The sequence below is a fragment of the Macrotis lagotis genome, chromosome 1 (genome assembly GCF_037893015.1).
Source record: "Macrotis lagotis isolate mMagLag1 chromosome 1, bilby.v1.9.chrom.fasta, whole genome shotgun sequence".
In the NCBI taxonomy this organism is placed as follows: Eukaryota; Metazoa; Chordata; class Mammalia; order Peramelemorphia; family Peramelidae; genus Macrotis; species Macrotis lagotis.
The window spans coordinates 602,012,826-602,033,715 of NC_133658.1; the positions used below are offsets into that span (position 1 = coordinate 602,012,826).

At 33.8% G+C, this 20,890-nt stretch overlaps 1 pseudogene; it reads left to right on the forward strand.

The window, feature by feature from the left end:
• Nucleotides 1-2,501: 2,501 nt before the first annotated feature.
• On the forward strand, nucleotides 2,502-19,735 carry LOC141508305 (tudor domain-containing protein 3 pseudogene; annotated as a pseudogene).
• The last annotated feature ends 1,155 nt before the right edge of the window (nucleotides 19,736-20,890 follow it).

Sequence of the window (20,890 nt, forward strand, 5' to 3'; positions counted from 1 at the left end):
TATTCTCCTTCTGGCTAATCTCTCCTTTTTATATTTCCATGATGTTGCTCTGTTGTGTTTCTCTTCATGCTTGTTTGTTTGCCCTTTCTCAGTCTCCTTAGCTTAATCATTATCAGTATCAAAGTGATTAACTAGGGATATGTCCAAAGGATTTGGCATAGCCCATCTTCTTTGTTTTATCTACACCTCACAATTGGTAAATGCATCAATGTCTATGGGTTTCAATTATAATTTCTAAGCAGAAAACTCACTCCTAGTTTAACTTCTAAATTCCCCAAAGAATCTGAAACTCACCATTGCAGTCCTCATTAATTTCTCCTTAAACTCATTCTTCTTGAACTTTTGCTTTTAAGAGTATCATCTTCCATTCTTTTAATTTTAAAATTTTGGCATTGTTTTCAAACTCCATTATTCTCATTCATCCCATAGATCCAAATCCATGCACAATCTTGATATTTGTGTCTCTACTATATCACCATATATTCCCTTTTTTTCTCCATTTACAATCATTACTTCAATTCAAGTTCTCATTACTTCTTGCTTGGATTTTTTACAGCATAAGAGTCATTCTTATTCCACAACTCCACCAAAAATATATTTCAAAAGTATACATTAGGTGATGTCTCTCTTTTATCAAGAAGTTTTAGTGGTTTTCTATTGCTGCATGGATAAAATACAAGCTCATCTTTTCAACATTTAAAATCCTTCATAGTGTGACTCTGATTTACATTATTCAGACTAATTTCACATTACTCCAACTCATTTCATACTCTGGTGAAACTTGTCTACCTATTGTTACCCATACATGACACTCTATTTCTGAATTAGGAGCCTTTTCATATACTTCTTCAATGACTGGAATATTCTTTTTTTAAAAAATCCCTACTCCTTGGAATAGTCAGATCAGGCCTTACTTTCTACTAGGGGTTTTTTCTGAGTTCTGCTCCCTTCTTAACTCCAACCTTTCAGTGCTCTTTCTAAACACTCACATCTTCTCCCCACCAAAATCTTTCAATTACTTTAAAAATATTCTGCATCTTCTTTGGTATAGATTTTTTTTGGTAGAATGAAATCTTTGAAAGTTGGAATTGTTAAAAGTTTATTTATATATCCCCATTAGCTAAAAGAGGGTTTAATAAAATATTCATTGACAAATTTAATTGCTTCTCCATTTTCTCAAGAATAAAATACAGACTTCTCAAGCTGGCATTCAAGACTGGCTACAATCTAATTTCATTTTACATTTTGGGACTTTTCATATCATTCCTTCACATACTTTACTTAGTTTGAAATGCCATTTTCCTTTTTGTGTATTTTCATGTCATCCCCAGTGACTGTACTCTTCTCTACTCTCCCTTTGTAAATCCTTCTTCCTTTATGGATTAATTTAGGTTTAATTTCCTCTTTCAATTTTTTATTTATATTCATTCTCCTTACCCTATTCATTAAGACTCTCCTGAAATTATCTTGCATTTGCTTATCATGTATACATATACACACACACATAAACATATATATATATATATATATATATATATATATGTATATATGTATGTATGTATAATGTCTACAACAGGGGCAGCTTTGATCTTGTATTCCCAATACCTAGTTCAGTGTTCGGCTATTTGTAGAATTAAATTGAGTTGTATTAAAAGCTTGAGCACTACCATATTTTGGAGGGTCAAGTTCAAAAGGAAATATTTATTTTATCACCTTGAAAAGTCTAAGATTTCTTTTTTTTTTGGAGGGGGGGGTTAAGTTGTGTTTACTTTTTTCCAGTAACAGGCAAAGATAGTTTCCAACATTGCATATTTTCTACCTGTCTCCCTTCTTTCTCTTCTTTTGGCAGTGAGCAATCCGAGAAGGCTCTTTTGGACTTAAATACTAACAGAAGTCGATAATACTAATTACTTCAATTATATTTAACTGATTATGCTTCCAGCAATAAGATTTAGGCTTTTCCTGGTGAGATGAGTTGGAGTACCAGGGATAATTTTTCTTTGAGACAATTTTTATTTACAATAGGTAAATAGGGTAATGGTCATCTGGCACAAAGTCCAGGGAAAAAAATTTTACCAAAGAAGAAGCACTAAAACAATTTGCAACAATGAATTGCAGTCTACTAAAGGATAGTCCAAATTTCAATCCACTGTTCAAGGTTCAGCCCTTAATGGACCTGAACCAGACTACCTACTTAGTAGTGTATCAACCTGGACAAAATTCAATAGAAGATAAATCAATGATAAATAGTAGATGAATAGTAGATAAATAGTAGATGAATCAATGATAAAATTCATGGGTAGGATTAGCTTCAGGTAGTATTTTCCTGACAAGCCTAAGAAATAGGAGATAAAAGATTTTTGTCCTGGAAGAGTCAAACACAGGTTCTCATTTGAGGGCTATTTACCTAGACAGGTAAAGTTATGTTTCTAACATGAGACTTACCTTTGCCTTCACAAGTAGTGCTTGATCTTCTGAATGAATTTGAACATATTGTGTACATGTTCAACTTCTATTCCTTTCCTGATCTGTTTGTGTTACTTGAATCTCAGAAGATTGATGCCTGTGGTACTGTCAGAGTCAGCAGAAATCACTTACCAGTGGCACTGAAACCTGAAAATCGTAGACTAAAATGTGTTGATTATGCAGTGTACATGCACTGTAGCAGTTTGATTGCTTGCTACTGGCAGGTCATAAAGCACCCCACAGTCATTTTGATTGTGCATCCAAATAATTATTGTGCAAAAGTAATTTGTGAGCATGGCAATCCCAATGGTAGACAGAAAAACCTGTATGTTAGAAGAATATAACATGAAAATAGGAGGAGTAGACTTCTTTGATCTACCCAGCATCATATGCATATATTCATAAATGTGTAAAATGGTATCAGCCAATTTACCCACAATTTCCTGAAATTGTCTGGTCAATGGTAATATTTATTTACTCTCAAAATTCCGACAGTTCCTCAAAACTTAATGCTGCAAAGCTTAGAGAAAGGATCATTGATACCTCCTTGTAGAATAACAGTGTACAAATAAACTTAGAATGCCTGGCAGACTGTCAAGACTAAATGGCATTTTCCCATATATTATAAAAAGTTTTACAAACCTGATTGTGAAGTGTGTAGTAACAGAGCAAAACAGTGCATCATCTATTGTAAACAGTGCAATGTACCAGGGCAGCTAGGTTGTTCAATGGATAGAGCACGAGCCCTGGAGTCAGGAAGACCTGAGTTCAAATATGACCTCAGACACTTCATAATTACCTAACCCCATTGCCCTGCCAAAAAAAAAATAAAACCAAAAACAGCGTAATGTACCAGTGTAAGCAAATTTTTTACTTTGAATGCTATTGTATACTGCAAGAGCATTAGTTATAATCCAAAACCATTATTTGGAATGATTCTTGCTGTTATGGACAAAGTATGCTATGTTGCAAATATATATTTTTTTCTGCAAGTTTTATTTGTTATTTAGTTGTTTTAGGTACATTGATAGGTTAGTAAGGAAATAACAAACTGCAACTATAGCTGATCCCTTGCAAAATGTTTTTCTGCCCAAATTTGGCACAAAATATTCATTATTGGGAAGAAAGAAAAAAAATTTTTCAGCACAGAATGAGTAAGATTTTACATATACAATCATGTTGTACATATTTCAATATTTGTCATGTTAAGAAAGAAGAATTAGAACTAAAGGGAAAAAACCTTGAGGAAAAAAACTTAAAAGTTTTTAAAAAATAAAGATAGAATGCTTTGCTCTACATTCAGACTTCATAGTTTTTCCCCTAGATATGAGATATGGATGGCTTTTTCCATAAAAGGTCTCTCAGGATTGAATTTGATCACTGAACTACTGAGAAGAGCTGCACCCATTATAGCTGATCATCTTGCAGTATTATTATTAATGTGTACAGTGTTCTCCTGGTTCTGCTCACTTCACTTTGCAACAGTTCTTGCAAGTCTATCCAGACTTGAAAAGGTCTATGATTCATAAAAAATATAGCTTATAATCATCATCATCATCATCATTAAAGAGGAATTTGGAAAGAATTATGATTTGAATTCAGAGGATCTAGGTTCAAATCCCAGAACTACCTGTTCTCTATGTAACTTTTGGAAAATCACATTATTTCTCTCTGGGCTTTGGTTTCTAATGTTTAATATGAAGAGGTAGGATTTAGAGGATCTAGGAGAGTCTCTTCCAGCTCTACACTTGTGATCTATTGTTTATTTTGTACAAATTGATTTCCTGGTTCCTCTGAGTTAATATTCAAATCTTTTTTTTTGATTCAACCTTTTCTCTTTAAAATCATGCTACAATGATTCAGATCCTTTCCTGACCTAATAAGTGAATGCAATTGAACTATTCCTTGATAATTGAAGATCTTACAGGTCATTCAAGGTCAAAATACTCAATTCTCACTGAGAGGACTGGACATGGAAATGAAAAATTTGTAGAAGATTGGGGCCTGGAATTAGGAGGACCAGAGTTCAAAAGTTCAGATACACTAGCTATATGATTCTAGCCAAATCACTTGACCCTGATGTCTTGGGGGGGGGGGAACAAAAGAATACAGTGGGAATGAATCTAAGTAATTTGAAGGTAATGAGAGGCTTAGATTGGAATTCAGAAATATTTAAATCCTACCTCCAAAACATCTTAGTGACTTAGGCAACTCTTTAAGAAATTGGAGACAATTTGTTAATGTACAATAATACAGGTACTTTCCACATTGTATTTTTTTCAATATTAATTAAATTTTAAGACCAGACCAAATTCAAAAATAGATAATTGAAAAAAATAGTTGAACAGATTTTAAAAAAAGAATAAATTTACAAACAGAATGAAAGGACAAATAAATGAATAAACAAAAAATGAGGAATAAATAAAATAAATTAAAGACATGAATGTCTATTAAGTCCATTATCTTATCAGGTGACTTTGGATGCACAGATAAATGGGGTAGCTAGGTGGCACAGTAGATAAACCTGGAGTCAAGAAGTACTGAATTCCAATACAGTTTCAGATGTTTTCTCTTATTGGTAAGGGTCATTTCCTGACCTGGGAGTTATTTCTTGTTTAAGAAAGATTTTATTTATTTTGAGTGATACAATTTCCCCCCTAATCTTGCTTTCCTCCCCCCACCCTCCACAGAAGGCAGTTTGTTAGTCTTTACATTGTTTCCATGGTATACAGTAACTAAATAGAATGTGATGAGAGAGAAATCATATCCTTAAGGGGGAAAAAATAAAGTATAAGAGATAGCAAAATTACATAATAAGAAAATGTTCTTTTAAATTAAAGATAATAAATCTGTGGTCTTTGTTCAAACTCCACAATTCTTTTCTCGGGATACAAATGGTAATCTCCATTACAGATATCCTAAAATTGTGCCAGACTATTGCACTGATGGAATGATCAAATCCATTAAGATTGATCATCACCCCCAATGTTCTGGTTTCTGCTCATCTCACTCAGCATCAGTTCATGAAAATCCTTCCAGGCTTTCCTGAAATCCCATCTGTCCCTGGTTTCTAATAGAACAATAGTGTTCCATGACTTACATATACCAGAGTTTTGTTAAGAAATTCTGCAGTTGAAGGACATTCAATTAATTTTTTGATTCTTTGCCAAACAGGACTGCTATGAATATTTTTGTACAAGTGATGTTTTTTACCATTTTTAGGGGTGTAGACCCAGTAATGGTATTGTTGGATCAAAGGGTATGCATATTTTTGCTGCCTTTTGGGCATCATTCCAAATTGCTCTCCAGAAAAGTTGGATGAGTTCACAATTCCACCAACAATGTGACCCAGATTTCCAACATCTCTTGCAATATTTATCTTTGTCCTTTCTGGTCAAAATAGCCAGTCTGAGAGGTATGAGGTGGTACCTTGGAGATGTTGTAATTTGGCATTTCTCTAATAAGTAATAATTTAGTGCAATTTTTTTTGTTAGATTTTTTTTAGGTTTTTTGCAAGGCAAACTGGGTTAAGTGGCTTGCCCCAAGGCCACACAGATAGGTAACTATTTTTAGTGTCTGAGACCAGATTTGAACCCAGGTACTACTGACTCCAGGGGCCGGTACTTTGTCCACTGCGCCACCTAGCCACCCCCACAATTTTTCATATGGCTGTGGATTGCTTTTAATTTCCTCATTTGTAAATTGCCTTTACATATCTTTTGACATTTTGTTAATTGGGGAATGACTTGGGTTTTTTTTTTTTTTGAAAATTTGACTCAGGTCCTCTTTATATTATAGAAAAGAGTCCTTTGTCAGAAATATTATTTGTAAAAATTGTTTCCCAATTTACTACATTTTCTTTTGATCTTGGTTACAGTGGTTTTGTCTGTGCAAAAGATTTTTAATTTAATGTAATCAAAATTGTTTTAGTTTGTTTTTAATGATGTTCTCCATCCCTTCCTTGGTCATAAACTGCTTCCCTTTCCAAAGATATGACAGGTAAAGTACTCCTTGATCATTTAGGCCTGCTTATAATATTGTTTTCTATGTCCTAAATCTTGTATCCATTTTGATCTTATATTGGTATAGGGTGTAAGATATTGGTTCTAATTCGAGTTTCTGCCATACATACTAACTTCCAATTTTTCCCAACAGTTTTTTATTGAATTGAGAGTTTTTATTCCAATAGCTGGATTCTTTGGGTTTTATCAAATAGCAGATTACTAGAATCATTTCCTACTATTGCACCTACTCTATTCCACAGATCCACCACTCTATTTTCTTAGCCAATACCAGACAGTTTTGATGACTGATGCTTTTATAATATAATTTTAGAACTGGTAAGGCTAAGTAACCTTCTTTTGAACTTTTTTTTTCATTGAATCTTTGGAAATTCTTGACTTTTTTATTTCTCCATATGAATTTACATAAAACTTTTTCTAAATCATTAAAGTAATTTTTTTTGTAATTTTGATTGGGTAGGGCACTAAACAAGTAATTTAGTTTGGGTAGAATTGCCATTTTTATTATATTAGCTTGACCTATCCATAAGCAGTTGATGTTTTCCCAGTTATTTTAAATCTGATTTTTATTTGTGTGAGAAGTGTTTTTGTAATTGTTTTTCAAACAGTTTTTGAGTCTTCCTTGCCCAGGTAGACTCTCAGGTATTTTATATTGTCTCAGGTTACTTTGAATGGGATTTCTCTTTTCTAGCTCTTCCTGCTGTATCTTGTTAGTCATATATAGAAATGATGAGGATTTATGAAGGTTTACTTTATATCCTGTGACTTTGCTAAAGTTGCTAATTATTGTTATTATTATCAGTTTTTAGATGATTTTTGGGGATTCTCTAGTTTTTATCATTATGTCACCTGCAAAGAGTGAGATTTTTGCCACTTCTGTCTAATTTTAATTTCTTTAATTTCTTGTTCTTCTCTTATTGCTGAAGCTAACATTTCTAATACAATATTGAATAGTAGTCATGGGCATCCTTGTTTTCACCCCCTAATCTTACTGGGAATGCCTCCAGCCTATCCCATTGCATATGATGCTTGTTGATAGTTTCAGATAGATAGGGCTTATTTTTCTAAATAACAATCCATTTATTCTTACACTCTCTAGTGTTTTTAGTAGGAATGGGTGCTTATTTTGTCAAAAGCTTTTCCAGTATTTATTGATATAATCATATGATTTATGATAGGTTTGTTATTGATAAAATTAATTATACTAACAGGTTTACTAATATTGAACCAAACCTTCCTTCCTGGGATAAATACTACTTGGTCATAGTCTATTATCCTAGTGATAACTTTTTGTAATCATTTTGCTAAGATTTTATTTAAGACTTTTGCATCTATATTCATCAGGGAGATAGGTCCATAATTTTCTTTCTCTATTTTAACTTTTCCTGGTTTAGGTATCAGAACAATATTGGTGTCATAGAAAGAGTTATGCAGACTTCCATTTTCACCTATTTTTCCAAAGAAACTATATAGAATTAGAACCAATTGTTCCTTAAATATTTAATAGAATTCACTTGTGAATCCATCTGGCCCTGGACGTTTTTTCCTAGGGAGTTCAATAATGAGATAGGGTTATTTAGGTATTTAATTTCCTCTTTATTTAACCTGGGCAACTTATATTTTTGTAACTATTTGTCCATTTCACTTAGATTGTCAAATTTCTTGTTATAGAGTTGGGCAAAATAATTCTGAATTATTACATTAATTTCACCCTCATTGGTGGTGAGTTCACCTTTTTCATTTATGATACTAGCAATTTGGTTTCCTTCTTTCTTTTTTTAAATCAAATTCACCAGGGTTTTATTAATTTTATTATTTTTTTCATAAAATCAACTCTTGGTTTTATTAGTTCAATAGTTTTCTTGCTTTCTATTTTATTAATTCCTCCTTTAATTTTTAGAATTTCTAACTTGATATTTAATTGGGGAGTTTCATTTTTTCTCTAATTTTTTTAGTTGCATATTTAGTTCACTGATTTCCTCTTGTTCTAATTTATTCATGTAAGTAATTAAAGATATAATATATCTCCTGACAGTGAATCCCATAGGTTTTTGGTATGTTGTTTCATTATTGTCATTATTTAGAGTGAAATAATTAATTTTTTCTATAATTTGTTTTTGATCCACTCATTCTTTAAAATGGGGTTATTTAGTTTCCCATTAGTTTGGGGGCCTATACTTCCCCTGGCCCAATATTGCATTTGATTTTTATTGTGTTATGATCTGATTTCTCCCTTTCTGCAATCAATCATTAGGTTTTTATGCCCTAGTATATGGTGAATTTTTGTGTAAGTGTTGGGTACTGCAGAAAAGAAAGTATATTGATTTCTATCCCCATTCAGTTCCCTCCTTAAGTCTATCGTATTTAGGTTTTCTAACAATCAATTAACCTCCTTAACTTCCTTCTTGTTTATTTTATGATTAGAGTTATTTAATCTGAGAGTGGGAGGTTGAGGTCTCCCACTAGTAGAGTTTTACTGTCTATGTCTTCCTATGGGTCTTTGAACATCTCCTCTAAGATTTGGATACTATATCACTGGGTGCATATATATTTAATATTGAAATTACTTTTATTGTCTATGGTAGCTTTTAGGAGGATATAGTTTCCTTCTATATCTTTTTTAATACTAAATATTTTTGCAGCTGCTTTGTCTGAGATAAGGATTGTTACCCCTGCTTTTTTTTTCACTTCAGTTGAAGCAAAATATATTGTGCTCCAACCTTTTACCTTTACTCTATATGTATTTCTCTGCTTCAAATGGGTTTCTTGTAAGCAGCATATGGTAGGATTCTGGTTTTTAATCCAGTCTACTCTTCACTTACTTTTCTTTTTTTTTTTTCAGTTTTTGCAAGGCAAATGGAGTTAAGTGGCTTGCCCATGGCCACACAGCAAGGTAATTATTAAGTGTCTGAGGCTGGATTTGAACTCAGGTACTCCTGACTCCTGGGCCAGTGCTCTATCCACTATGCCACCTAGCCACCTCCTTTTCACTTACTTTTAAGGGAGTTCATCCCATTCACATTAAAATTCATCCCTCCATACTATCTTCCTCTATTTACAATTTTCCTCTTTTTTCACTCTATCCATATTCCCCAGTATATATTCTGAATATCACGACCTTCAGTGTGTTTACTTTCCCATATCATCCCCCCTCTCCTTTCTTTCTCCTTTCATTTTCCCCCTTCTTCCTTCCTTCCTTTCCTTATGTTAGTTTCCCATTTTCTCCCCCTCCCCATCCTCCTTCCTCTTTGCCCCTTTTAATACTTGAAAGCTAAGATAAGTTTCTTAACTGAGTGAGTGTTAGCTAACTTTAAGTCAAGTCTGATGAGAGGAAGATTCAGGTGATTCTCACCTCCTCCCTTCCTCCCCTCTATTGCAATAGGTCTTTTGTACCTCTTAATGTAAAGAGATTAACCCCATTCAATCTCCTCCATCTTCCTGTCTCCTTACTGTCCCCCTTTTTAAGGAAGTATTTTTTAAAATCATTCTATCTGAGTCACAGAAAAGTCATGAGTGTCTTTCACTTCTGGCTAAGTATAGTCTCTCTAATAGAGTTACAATTCTCAAGAGTTATTAGATTCTTTCTCCCAGGAGGGGATATAGCCAATTTCATCTTATTGGATAGCAGTCTCATAGATAAATCATGAGTTTCTATCACTTGTGACCAAATATATTCTCTCTAATAGAGTTACACATTTCAAGAGTTATGAGAATCTTTTTCCTAGGTGAGGATAAAGCCAGTTTCATCTTATTGGATGACACTTTTTTTTTACCTTTTTATTTTTTTTAACCTTTTCATGTGTCTCTTGAGCCTCCTGTTTGGCAATGAAATTTTCTATTTAGATCTGGTCTTTTCATCAGCAAATGTTGGAAGTCTCCTGTTTTGTTAAATGCCCATATTTTCCCCTGGAAGAGAAGGCTCGGCTTTGCTAGATTGTAGGATTCTTGGCTACATTCCAAGCTCCCTTGCTCTTTGGAATATCTCTTTCCAGGCCCATCAATACCTTAATGTTTGTGCTGCCAGGTCCTGTGTAATCCTTACTGTGGCTCCTTGGTTTTTAAATTGTTTCTTTCTGGCTCTTTGTAGGATTTTCTCTTTTATCTAATAGTTCTGGAATTTGGTCACAACGTTTCTTGCTATTTTCATTTTAGGATCGCTTTCCAGAGGGAATTGATGTATTCTTTCAACTGCTATTTTGCCCTCTGGTTCCATGGTATCAGGGAAGTTTTCCATCCCTAAATCCTGTAATATTAAGTCCGGGCTCCTTTTCTCTTGAATGTTTTTCAGGAAGACCTATAATTCTCAAGTTGTTCCTTGTCAATGTATTCTAGAGGTCATTTGTTTTGTTGATGAAGTACTTTACATTTTCTATTTTTTTTTTGGCCTTTTGGTTTTGTTTAACATAATCTTGCTGTCTAATGAAGTCATTAGTTTCCACAGATTACATTCTCTTTTTTTAAGAGAAGAATTTTTTCCTTTACCTTTTGCAACTCCTTTTCCAATTGGTCAATTCTATTTTTGATGGAGTTTTCCATTTTCTCAAGTGCAGTTTTGAGAGAATTATTTTCTTCTTTCCATTTGCCCAATTGAGAATCTTGAGAGAATTATTCTTATTTTATATTTGTCCAACTGTATTTTCCTAGCATTTGTTTTCTTGTTGCAAGGTATTAATCTTCTCTTGGGTTTCTTTTCCCAAATTTTCCAATTGATTTTTAAACTCCTTCTTCATTTCTTCAAGGAAGTCTTTCTGGGCTGCAGATCAGTTCATATTCTCCTCAGAAGTGCTACATCTCTCTGGATTAGAATCTGTCATTCTAACTATTTCTCCATGGGCTCCCTTTTCATTAGTCTTTCTTCATTTTCCTGGGATCTTGTGTTGGGGAGGGGCTGGCTCTCAGAGGTTTGATTTTGAAAACCCTAGAGACTTTGCTCACTTGATTTAGTAATTCCAACTGAACTGGCCAGTAGGAGGTGCTGGTTGCTTTCTCTGGAGTGTTTGAAGCCTTATCCCTAATCCTGGAAGGGGTGAGGAGGGTATGAAGAGGGGCAGCAGGATCTGAGTTGACCTTGAGCAATGGGCTGGGCCCTGGGAGAGGTATTTAATCTCCCTTTCAGCTGAATGAACTCTGTTGCCCACACCTGAGCCTGAGGGGATGGTGGTGGGATGTTTACCATTCCTTCTGGAAAAGATGCTCAGCAAAAAGTACAGAGCTCAGCTCCTGGGCCCAGCTGGTCATTTTCCAGTCATACACTACAACTCTCTGGGCTGGAACTCATCCTCCCATTGACTGGGGCTCACCAGAGCTCCCCCCCCACCCCAGCCAAAGATTCCATAGTTAAAGATGGTCCTCAGACCTGTCACTAACCAAAGTTTCTGTGGCTAAGTCTGATCCTCTGGCTTCACCCCAATGCTGTCCCTGTGCTTGCTCTCTGTTCTCTCTTCCTGGTTCACCCAAGGTCCTCTGAGACAGACCTTGTTGGTAGGTGATCTTCTTCTAGCTACTTTTTCTGGGTTTTGTTGATTAGATTTCTGTTAAGAGGTTTCTTTCATGTTATTTTTGAGGCGAACCAGGAGCACTTAGCACAGTGTCTGTCTTTTCTCCACCTTCTTGTCCAGAAGTCCCTGAGAGTTCTTTAAAATGGCTGAAGTTTAAGTCCAATTTTTATCCCTTAAATAATATTTACCAGTTAAGAATCACATTCTTCCATTTTCTGTCCATAATTTATTTTTTTTCTTGTGGGGTAGGAAATTTCCCCATTCCCCATTCCACATTCCACATCCACAATACTATAATCTCATTCAGGAAACCACAGGGCTTTGATTAGCTGGAAGAAGTGGGTAAAGATCAAGAATTCTGCACCATCCCACAATCTGAACCATCACTCTGAGAATCAGATGACATAAAATATCTAATAGACATGAAAACTGGAACTTTGGGGAAGATTTTTTTTTCACCTAGGTTTCCCACCCAGAGTGTTTGGGAGGAAAAAAATTTTTTTTTAAATTTAAGAGTCATATCTTATGATTGTCTACTACCCTGAAAACAATATAGATTTTAGAAAATATGCTTTTGCTTATTAGCTATGTGACCCTGGGAAAGTCATTGGACCTTGTTTGCCTGAATAGCTTCACTTGTAAAATGAAGGAAATGGTAACTCATTCCAGGATTTTTGGCAAAGAAAACCCCAAATAGGGTCACAAAGGGTTGGATATAACTGAAATGATTGAACAACAACAAAAACAACAAAATTATGGATAAATGGCATGCAGTTGGGAATAAAAAGGGATCAAAATATATATGCTAAAAAGAATGATATCATGGGAAAAAGTAACTTACCCCAACTTAATTTTGCCCAGTAAAATTCCTGTATGTCTTATTTAACTGGTCCTGCATTGCTAAGTGTAAAGACATGTGCAGATAGATATTTCAAAAAGATAAACCAAAAAAAAAAGTTGATAAAATTTTCTGAGTCACTTAAATAAAAAAGATCCAATACTGATCCAGATTGCCTCTAATTTCCATCACATTCCTGATAATTGCTCAGATTTCCCTTTTATACCAAACCACAAATCAAAATAATGCTGGGATATCATATCATATTTAACATTTGGAAAACATAAGAAAGAGTGTATAATACAATTGAATTGAATTGAACCAAAGTTTATCAGAGTTTAAAGCATCCTTATGGGTGACATCATCATTTTTTACTTTATATGACCTCATATAATTTCATCATGCCTTCACCACCCTTCAACTCTTACCTCTAGGACTTAAAACTCCTGCTACTTAGATCCTAGGGTCTTATAAGGGACCTATATCATCCTGTCATGAACAAGGGCACCACACAAATTCCTAGAAAGCGCTAATGTATACTACAATGTACAGGTCCCCTCTTTCCAGCTCTAGATCTTCAGATATAGTCATTTCTTTTTAGAATATAATGTCCTTGAAGATAGAACTTATACTGCTTGCTTGTGTTTTTATTCCCTAGAATGCAAACTCAGTACTTAGCACATTGTTGGTACTTAATAACTTATTATTTATTCATATGCTTCAACTGTAGCATTCATCTTTTCCACTGCTTGACCCTGCTTCTTTCCCTTCTTCCTCTATTCTTCTCTACTCTTTCATCATAATCCACTATGGAAAAGACCAATACTTCCTGTCTTTACCTCAGACTGTTCACCATTTTCTTGTCTAGACTGTTTTTTTTGATCTTCAAAAACTAAATTTAAAACTAACCCAAAAAAACCAAACAAAACAATTGTTAAAGTGCAATTTGTGGAGGGTTGACTGAGTCTATCAATCAGATCACCTAACCTCACTTAAATTAAAAGAATGTTATTACCTGTTGCCTTAACCAGGTGGATAAAATATCAGTTGAATTATGTGTAGACATCATGCTACATCAATCTATTAAAATGTTTAAATTGGATGTGAAAAGTCTTTGAGGGGGTAGGAGACATTATTGAAATGCTATCTTCATGCTCTTCTTTATCCCCTTCAGTTTTGGAGGGCTTTGGGATCAGGTATTTTAAATGCCTAGGACAGGATTTGGAGTAATTTTGATACTAACAGCCAGAAATAAAGTAGACACTGACTTTATGATAAAGGTCAGTAGAAAATATAAGTATATTATAGGTATATAAGTAGGTATATTATGCCTAAATGTTACATCTTAAGACATGCTAAATCTCATTTAAAAACTTGGAGTTGGGAATTTGCTCCTTTGTCCATATGTGTTCTCTAAACTTGAGCATATTCTCCCCTGAACACTGTAGATACACTGAGAATCTATGTTACAGACTTTGGGAGGGCTTGAATACTTTACAGCTATGGTTCTTAATATACAACTTTAATAAATACTCTTTTTAACAAGCTAATCAATATTAAACTTTCTAATTGATATAAACTGATATTCATGGTGGGAAGCAAACTAGTTGGGCCTTGTAAGCAATTACAGTATCAAAAATAGTTCTTCCTACTCCCACACCTTGCACATTCCTCAGTTATCTCTAGAAAATTTAGGGAAAGTAGTAGCTGCTACCCTGGAATGTAGCCTGCCAGTTTCAATGGGTATTGAGAAGATAGTTCCAGAGTGTAGGGTCTAGCTGGAAGAAAAATTAAAAATATTTAATTCAGATACTTCATTTTAAACTGAGCAAACTAAATATCAGTGAGGCTGTAAAGTTCATCAAAAACATAGAAAATATTGATTTGGGGTTTGGACTGCATTGGAGGACCCCTAAAACTCCTTTCAAATCTAAGAGTCTAGAAAGTAGAATTGGTATTTGAACCACATGCTTCTAGCTTCATATTCAACTCTCTTCTATGAAAATTTTCTCCCTGATGAGTCATTAATCAACTATTGTGTCATTCCCACCCAGTACAAGAGAAGGTAAAGTCAGTAATGGATAGGTACATTCTTGCAAGCTACAGACCAAGAACTAATCCTCTCTTTTCCTTCATCCCTCTCATTCTTGACATTCTTGAGTTATAGCAGCTCTGTCATGAAGCTAATGCAGGAGTGTTAACACTTGAACTGAGAGAGAAATATAGCTGGTAGAAGCACTAGTGTTTTTATCTGCTTAGCAAGCCTCTAGCTGTGATGAGGTAAAGATTTCAAAATTGGTTGCTAAGTAGCTGGATCAAATGAAAAGAATGGCAGGAATCTTTTTTCTTCTTCCTGGTATTATTTTGAATTTATTCAAAGAGAGCTATGTGTCACTAATATAATTTATTCTTCCTCTTCCCTAAAGAATAAGAAATTTTTGGTCTGAGAGAGAAAGAAGGGGGTCCTGTCCACTGTCTGCTAACAAATGGTAATTAAGCATTAGAACCCTTGCCAAAATAAAACAACAACAAAAAAAAAAACTTCCTGCTCTGGGATTGATAAAGGGAACCAAACGAAAGTTAATTCTACTTTAAGGATGTTTCTGGGGATATTATCAATTTAAACTGATTATCAATTGTCAAATTCTAAAAATCATGAAGTTCTGGATAGAAGGATAGGAGCCTAGAAGGCAGTAGAAACCTATTAGATGGAGTTGGGTATAGGTAATTATGATGTAAGGGGGAGGAAGTAAAACAATAAAAAGCCCATTTGTAAATTTCTGAATTTAAAGCCATTTTTGCTAACTACTAAGATTGTTCTATGAGGATGAAAAACAACTGTTAAGTGCTCTTAACACCCCTTATATTCCATTGCCCTATCACTAAGCTCCATTTGCCCTACCCTAGCTAGATCCAGTATAGACAAAATTGTGAAATTAATGGTTTGTCTTTTGAGTTAACCCACTCTCAATTTTGAGTATCCTCTTGCTTCACTTATACTGTTATCACTCTTAAATAATCAGGGTTTCTCCCTTTAGTTTTTAAACTAAACTTTCTTTCAGATTCTTTTATACTAAGGCATTAATAAGTGAGACCAACTTAATTTAATTCCTTTCATGGAGACTTGTAATTTAAAATAGATTAAAATCTTAAGCTAAGGAATGATTGTCTAATGGTGAATTTTTTTAAATGATGTAGGGAAAATACATTTTCTATAGCCTTTTGATAATAATGGTTATTTTCTATATATTACAAAGTCACATTGTTTCTTGAAAGTTGAACCTTTGTTAACAAACAAATCTATTCCTATCATGAGGTATTGGGAGCATAAGGGAAGGGTGGGGGGGGACGGTGAAGGGAATGAGAACAATTCTTCTTGGTTTCCCTGTAAATAACTATCTTAAATCCTTTAAGTAAAATTCTTCCTCTAATGGAGTTTCACAATAGCATTTTGCTGTCAATAGGTGGGAAAGTTCCTTTCTATGATACTTGGCTTTAAACTAAAGAAATTCCATTTTTATTCCTATGGGGACTGGAGTTAAGAGGAAAAAATATCTGAAGATCTATAATTCTGAAGCTTCTTTTCTCTAATTGGTCAATTCTGCAAAGGGATTACATCTGAGATTACATCTCATTGTAAATCATAGGGAAAAAAATGAGTGAAATTTTAGTCTGAAAGGCTAAGGCTAGACACAAGTACTCTCACTCTGCCTTGGGAAATACTAGAGTTAATGCCATTGGAGGATATGAAAGATACTTAATGAAAGGACTTGAAAAAATCTTAGCATTTTGTCTATCATTCTTAGGGAGGATAGAGTAGGTAACCTAAAAATATTATTCTTGGCATTACACAGAATGAGAAAGATTTTTCTTGCAACACTGAAATCCTGAAAAAGTAGTTTAAATGCCTCTGAAAACCTTAAACTCGGTCGCCTCAGTAATTGCAATTATAAAAAAAATTAGATAATATTTGGTCCTACATCATTATGAACTATTATAGCGAGGATGAATATTACATGCATTTGTATTGTCCAATAAAACAGTTGAAGTCACCTTTCAAGTAAATGTTGCTTGAAGAGAGGGAAATCAATTAGAGATATTAAGAGGTCATGGTTTCTCTAATGTATCTCTATTCATGAAATAAAAAGTGATGACATAGTAGAATTCATCATTTATAATATTTAATTGGCTGGTCACATTTCTATCAGTTTACATACTACCTTTTCCCAAATTATGATAGAAAATTTAGCAGCTCTTTTTAATTATGTGTTTACCTTAGGTTCCAAATTCTGTTTTTCATCCAACAGCAAAATATTGTCAAAATAGCATTCTATACCCACTTCTTTCATCACAAACATAAAATAAAAGAAAAACTTACGTGTCATTGTTAGCTGGTAAATTCTAATATTAGTCAAAAACTTACAGCAGTACTTTGCACATAGGAGTCACTAAATAAATATGTGTTGATTGACTGATTCAATTGCAAGAACAGAGTAGATTTGCTTAATAACTGGTTTTAGCTTGCTTTCTCTGACACCTGAAAAACTAACAGGGGTTGTTGTTTACCAATACCAATACGAATTTTTACCAATACTAATTTAGTGACAACAACTTGGGAATTTTTGATAAAATATTATCCCATTAAAATCAACATCATCCTTATATTTCTTTTTTGAGGAAGTCATTGTAGATGAAGAAATAACTTCTATTCATGAAGATCAGGATCTGTTTTGCATTGTGTTTGTATTAGAGAATTGTGTAGGGTCACTCACAATTTATGGAACTTTAGTATGGTTGCACAGTCAGTAGATGTCAGAGATTTTTTTGACTCTATGAACTCTAGCAGGAAAATTAAAAGAATTATTCAAAACAATTATCATTTTTTAATCCTTCCCTCTCTACAATAATGAGTGATGACATTATAGTGGAAGGCATATATAATATTTAGTGGTCTAAATTACATCAATTTACACAGTCCATTGCTCCAAAATAAGGATTAAATACACTGTGTTATACTACATCTCATAATCTTTATACATATTTTATTTTTAAAAATTATCATATTCACTCTTTTGGGTCTCCAATGTGGTCTCCCTTTTCCCTCTCCCCCTCCTCATACCCAGTCCTGTTTCACCTCCCACCATTCCCAGAGAGTGATCAGTGCTGAGATCTTGAGTGAGATGTCCTGGACAGGTTGCTATTTTTCAGATGACAGAATTGAAGCTTGCAAAAGTTCTCCTAACAAAGTTAATATAAATGATATCATCATGATTTCTCTCAATACAGATTTGAGAACAATCGGCAAGAAATTTATTTTCACTTACATTATTTGCACAAAAAGGTGGAAGAGCTTGAAGAGTCATATGTTCAATAGATTCAAAAAATCCTTAATACTGATGGTCTAAAGGACAATGAAGAATCTCCAGGAGCTCAAGTTTCACTTACAGATGACTGATGCCCATATAAGTTGAACAGCAGAAGAATTTAATTATATGTCAAAAATTAGCCTGAGTATAGCACCTGGACCCAAGGTTAAGCTCTTGGGCATAATTGATTTAAAACATGCATAGCTGTTTTTGAATGACTGAAGACTATAGTCTTATTGAAAAATCTTATTGAAAAAAATAAAAGGAACAGAAAAGCTTGTGAAAACATAATAGAAGCAACATTGGAATAGAAAGTGAACCAACTTCATTTGCGCCAATTGGAAAGAAGTGTATCTCATATCCAAGTAAATAGGTGAAGACATGATTGGAGAAAAACACTGAAAATGACAATTCCTGCCAAATCCGCAGGTAATAATGATGAATTTGAAAAGCAGAGAACAACAGCTATGGCAGAAATTTTGAAGCAGAGAAAGACTACTATATTTGTAGGAGGTAGCAGTAACACTAGAAATATTCTCAGCACTAGGAGGAACCAAAAAAAGGGGAAAAAATTCCAAAAAGAAAAGATAACAAACCTGGAGGAGATTATGAAGGTATCTGTCAAGAGCTTGTTTATGAAAAAGCTCTGAAGCACGAAACAAAAGTGACTACAGTAAAGAAACATCCTGACAGGCCCTTATGAATAATGGCAACAACTTAAAAGCAGCATTAAATAATCTTTTCAACAGCATCAAGTATAAACCTATTTTGGGTCTACCATGTAGAAGCAAAGGAAAAAACAATCACAAAAAAGATGTAACAATGAAGAGGTATAAGGAAATGACAGGCCAACAACACCAAAATATTTGATTTCTTGGAATTGAAAATGGGGTCTCTAAACATGGAAAAATCCAAATCACAGTTTCAACTACATCATCAGGGAAAAACACAGAGGGTTAAATAATGAAGAAAATGGAGTCAAAGACTATAATCAGCCAAGATATCTTCAAAATGATGCTAGACAACTAAGGAATGAAAAACCTACTTGTTTTCAAAGGGACACTCCAAATTGAACACAAATTTTACCCAAGGTTACCTGGGAGTTCTTCCATGGCATGAAGCATAGGGGGAAGAGGGAATTAAATGTGATAGACCTTTTGCTGTAAATGACAGAATTCAGGATATTGTATAATCTCCAACTTCTCAGTAGAACAACCATGCTTTTATAAAAGAGATATTACTCTGCAAAATAGACCAGGTAAACGTCCAGGTTGTTTGGAGATCAAAGAGAGTGTACACTTCCTCCAGAAACCGTAGACCATAATAATAAAAACCATGAGAAACAGAACTGCACACCAAATCTTGATCAGTTATATAAAAGTAAAATATGAATAATAAGTAATTATGAATTTATGTTTGAAAATGAGAAATATTTTATTATTATGATTATCTCAATACTGTAAGAAATGATAGCTTCAATGATGTACTAAATATAAAGGATAAAGTTCCAGTGAAAGAAAGATGGGTTGGGTCTACTGGGCTCCAATTTTTGATGATTAAAAAAATGTTATTTTGTAATAAAAAACCCAAAAGAAGATATGAACTATTCAAACTTGAAAAAAGTATTGGCAATTTCTCTTTCTTTGTAATGTGGAAGAGTGTGGAAACTGAAAGATGAATGCTGCACTTTATTGAGAAGACAACAAAGTTGTTCAAAATAATGTTTTTTCCCCCAATTACATGTAAAGACAATTTTTAACATTGATTTTTAAAATTTTGAGTTTCAAATTCTCTTTCTTACACTTCCCCATCTCCCTAATAAAGTAAGTGGTTTGATAGAATTTATCCATATGTAATGATGCAAAATGTATTTCCATGTTAGCCATGTTATAAAAGAAGACATAGGCCAAAAAGAAAAAGAAAAATGAGAGTGAAATTAGTATGCTTTGATCTTCATTCAGACTCCATTTGTTCTTTATCTGAATTTGGAAAACAGTTCTCATAATGAATACTTTGGAACTGGAAGATAAGTTTCACTGGGCAGAAACTGAATCTTTTCATTCTTCTGGTATGACTGTAGTTGTTAAATTCAGTGAGCATGGAAACCATAAATATGTGCTTCTAAGTAAAATCAGACCCATACAAGCAGAAGCATGTAAAGAAGAATCAAGTTTTTATGATCAAACATGTGAATTATGAAGAGGGGATGATGGCCAGTCTAGATGATCAATAACGTCAAGTCATCAATTTATGATGAGAAAGAAACAATAATTTCTAACAAACAGTGATATTGGGGAAAAAACCATTATGGTCAAGACCTGATGATGGACCTCTAGGATTGGTGGATATTTTGATCAGAAAAAAAAGATGCATTAGTTTGAAGAAAAAATATTCGACTAATCCTTACAAAAGTTTGGTAAAGGGGCAGCTAGGTGGTGCAGTGAAGAGAGCACCAGCCCAAGAGTCAGGAAACCTGAGTTCCAATCTGACCTCAGACACTTAATAATTGCCAGCTATATGACCTTGGGCAAGACACTCAACCCTATCGCCTTAAATAAATAAAAAAAAACAAAAAAGAACCAAAGGCTTGGAAAAATATTCTGAATTACAGCATAGTAAATGCTCTTTATATGTGTGTGTATATATATATATATATATATATATATATATATATATATATATATATATATATATATATTT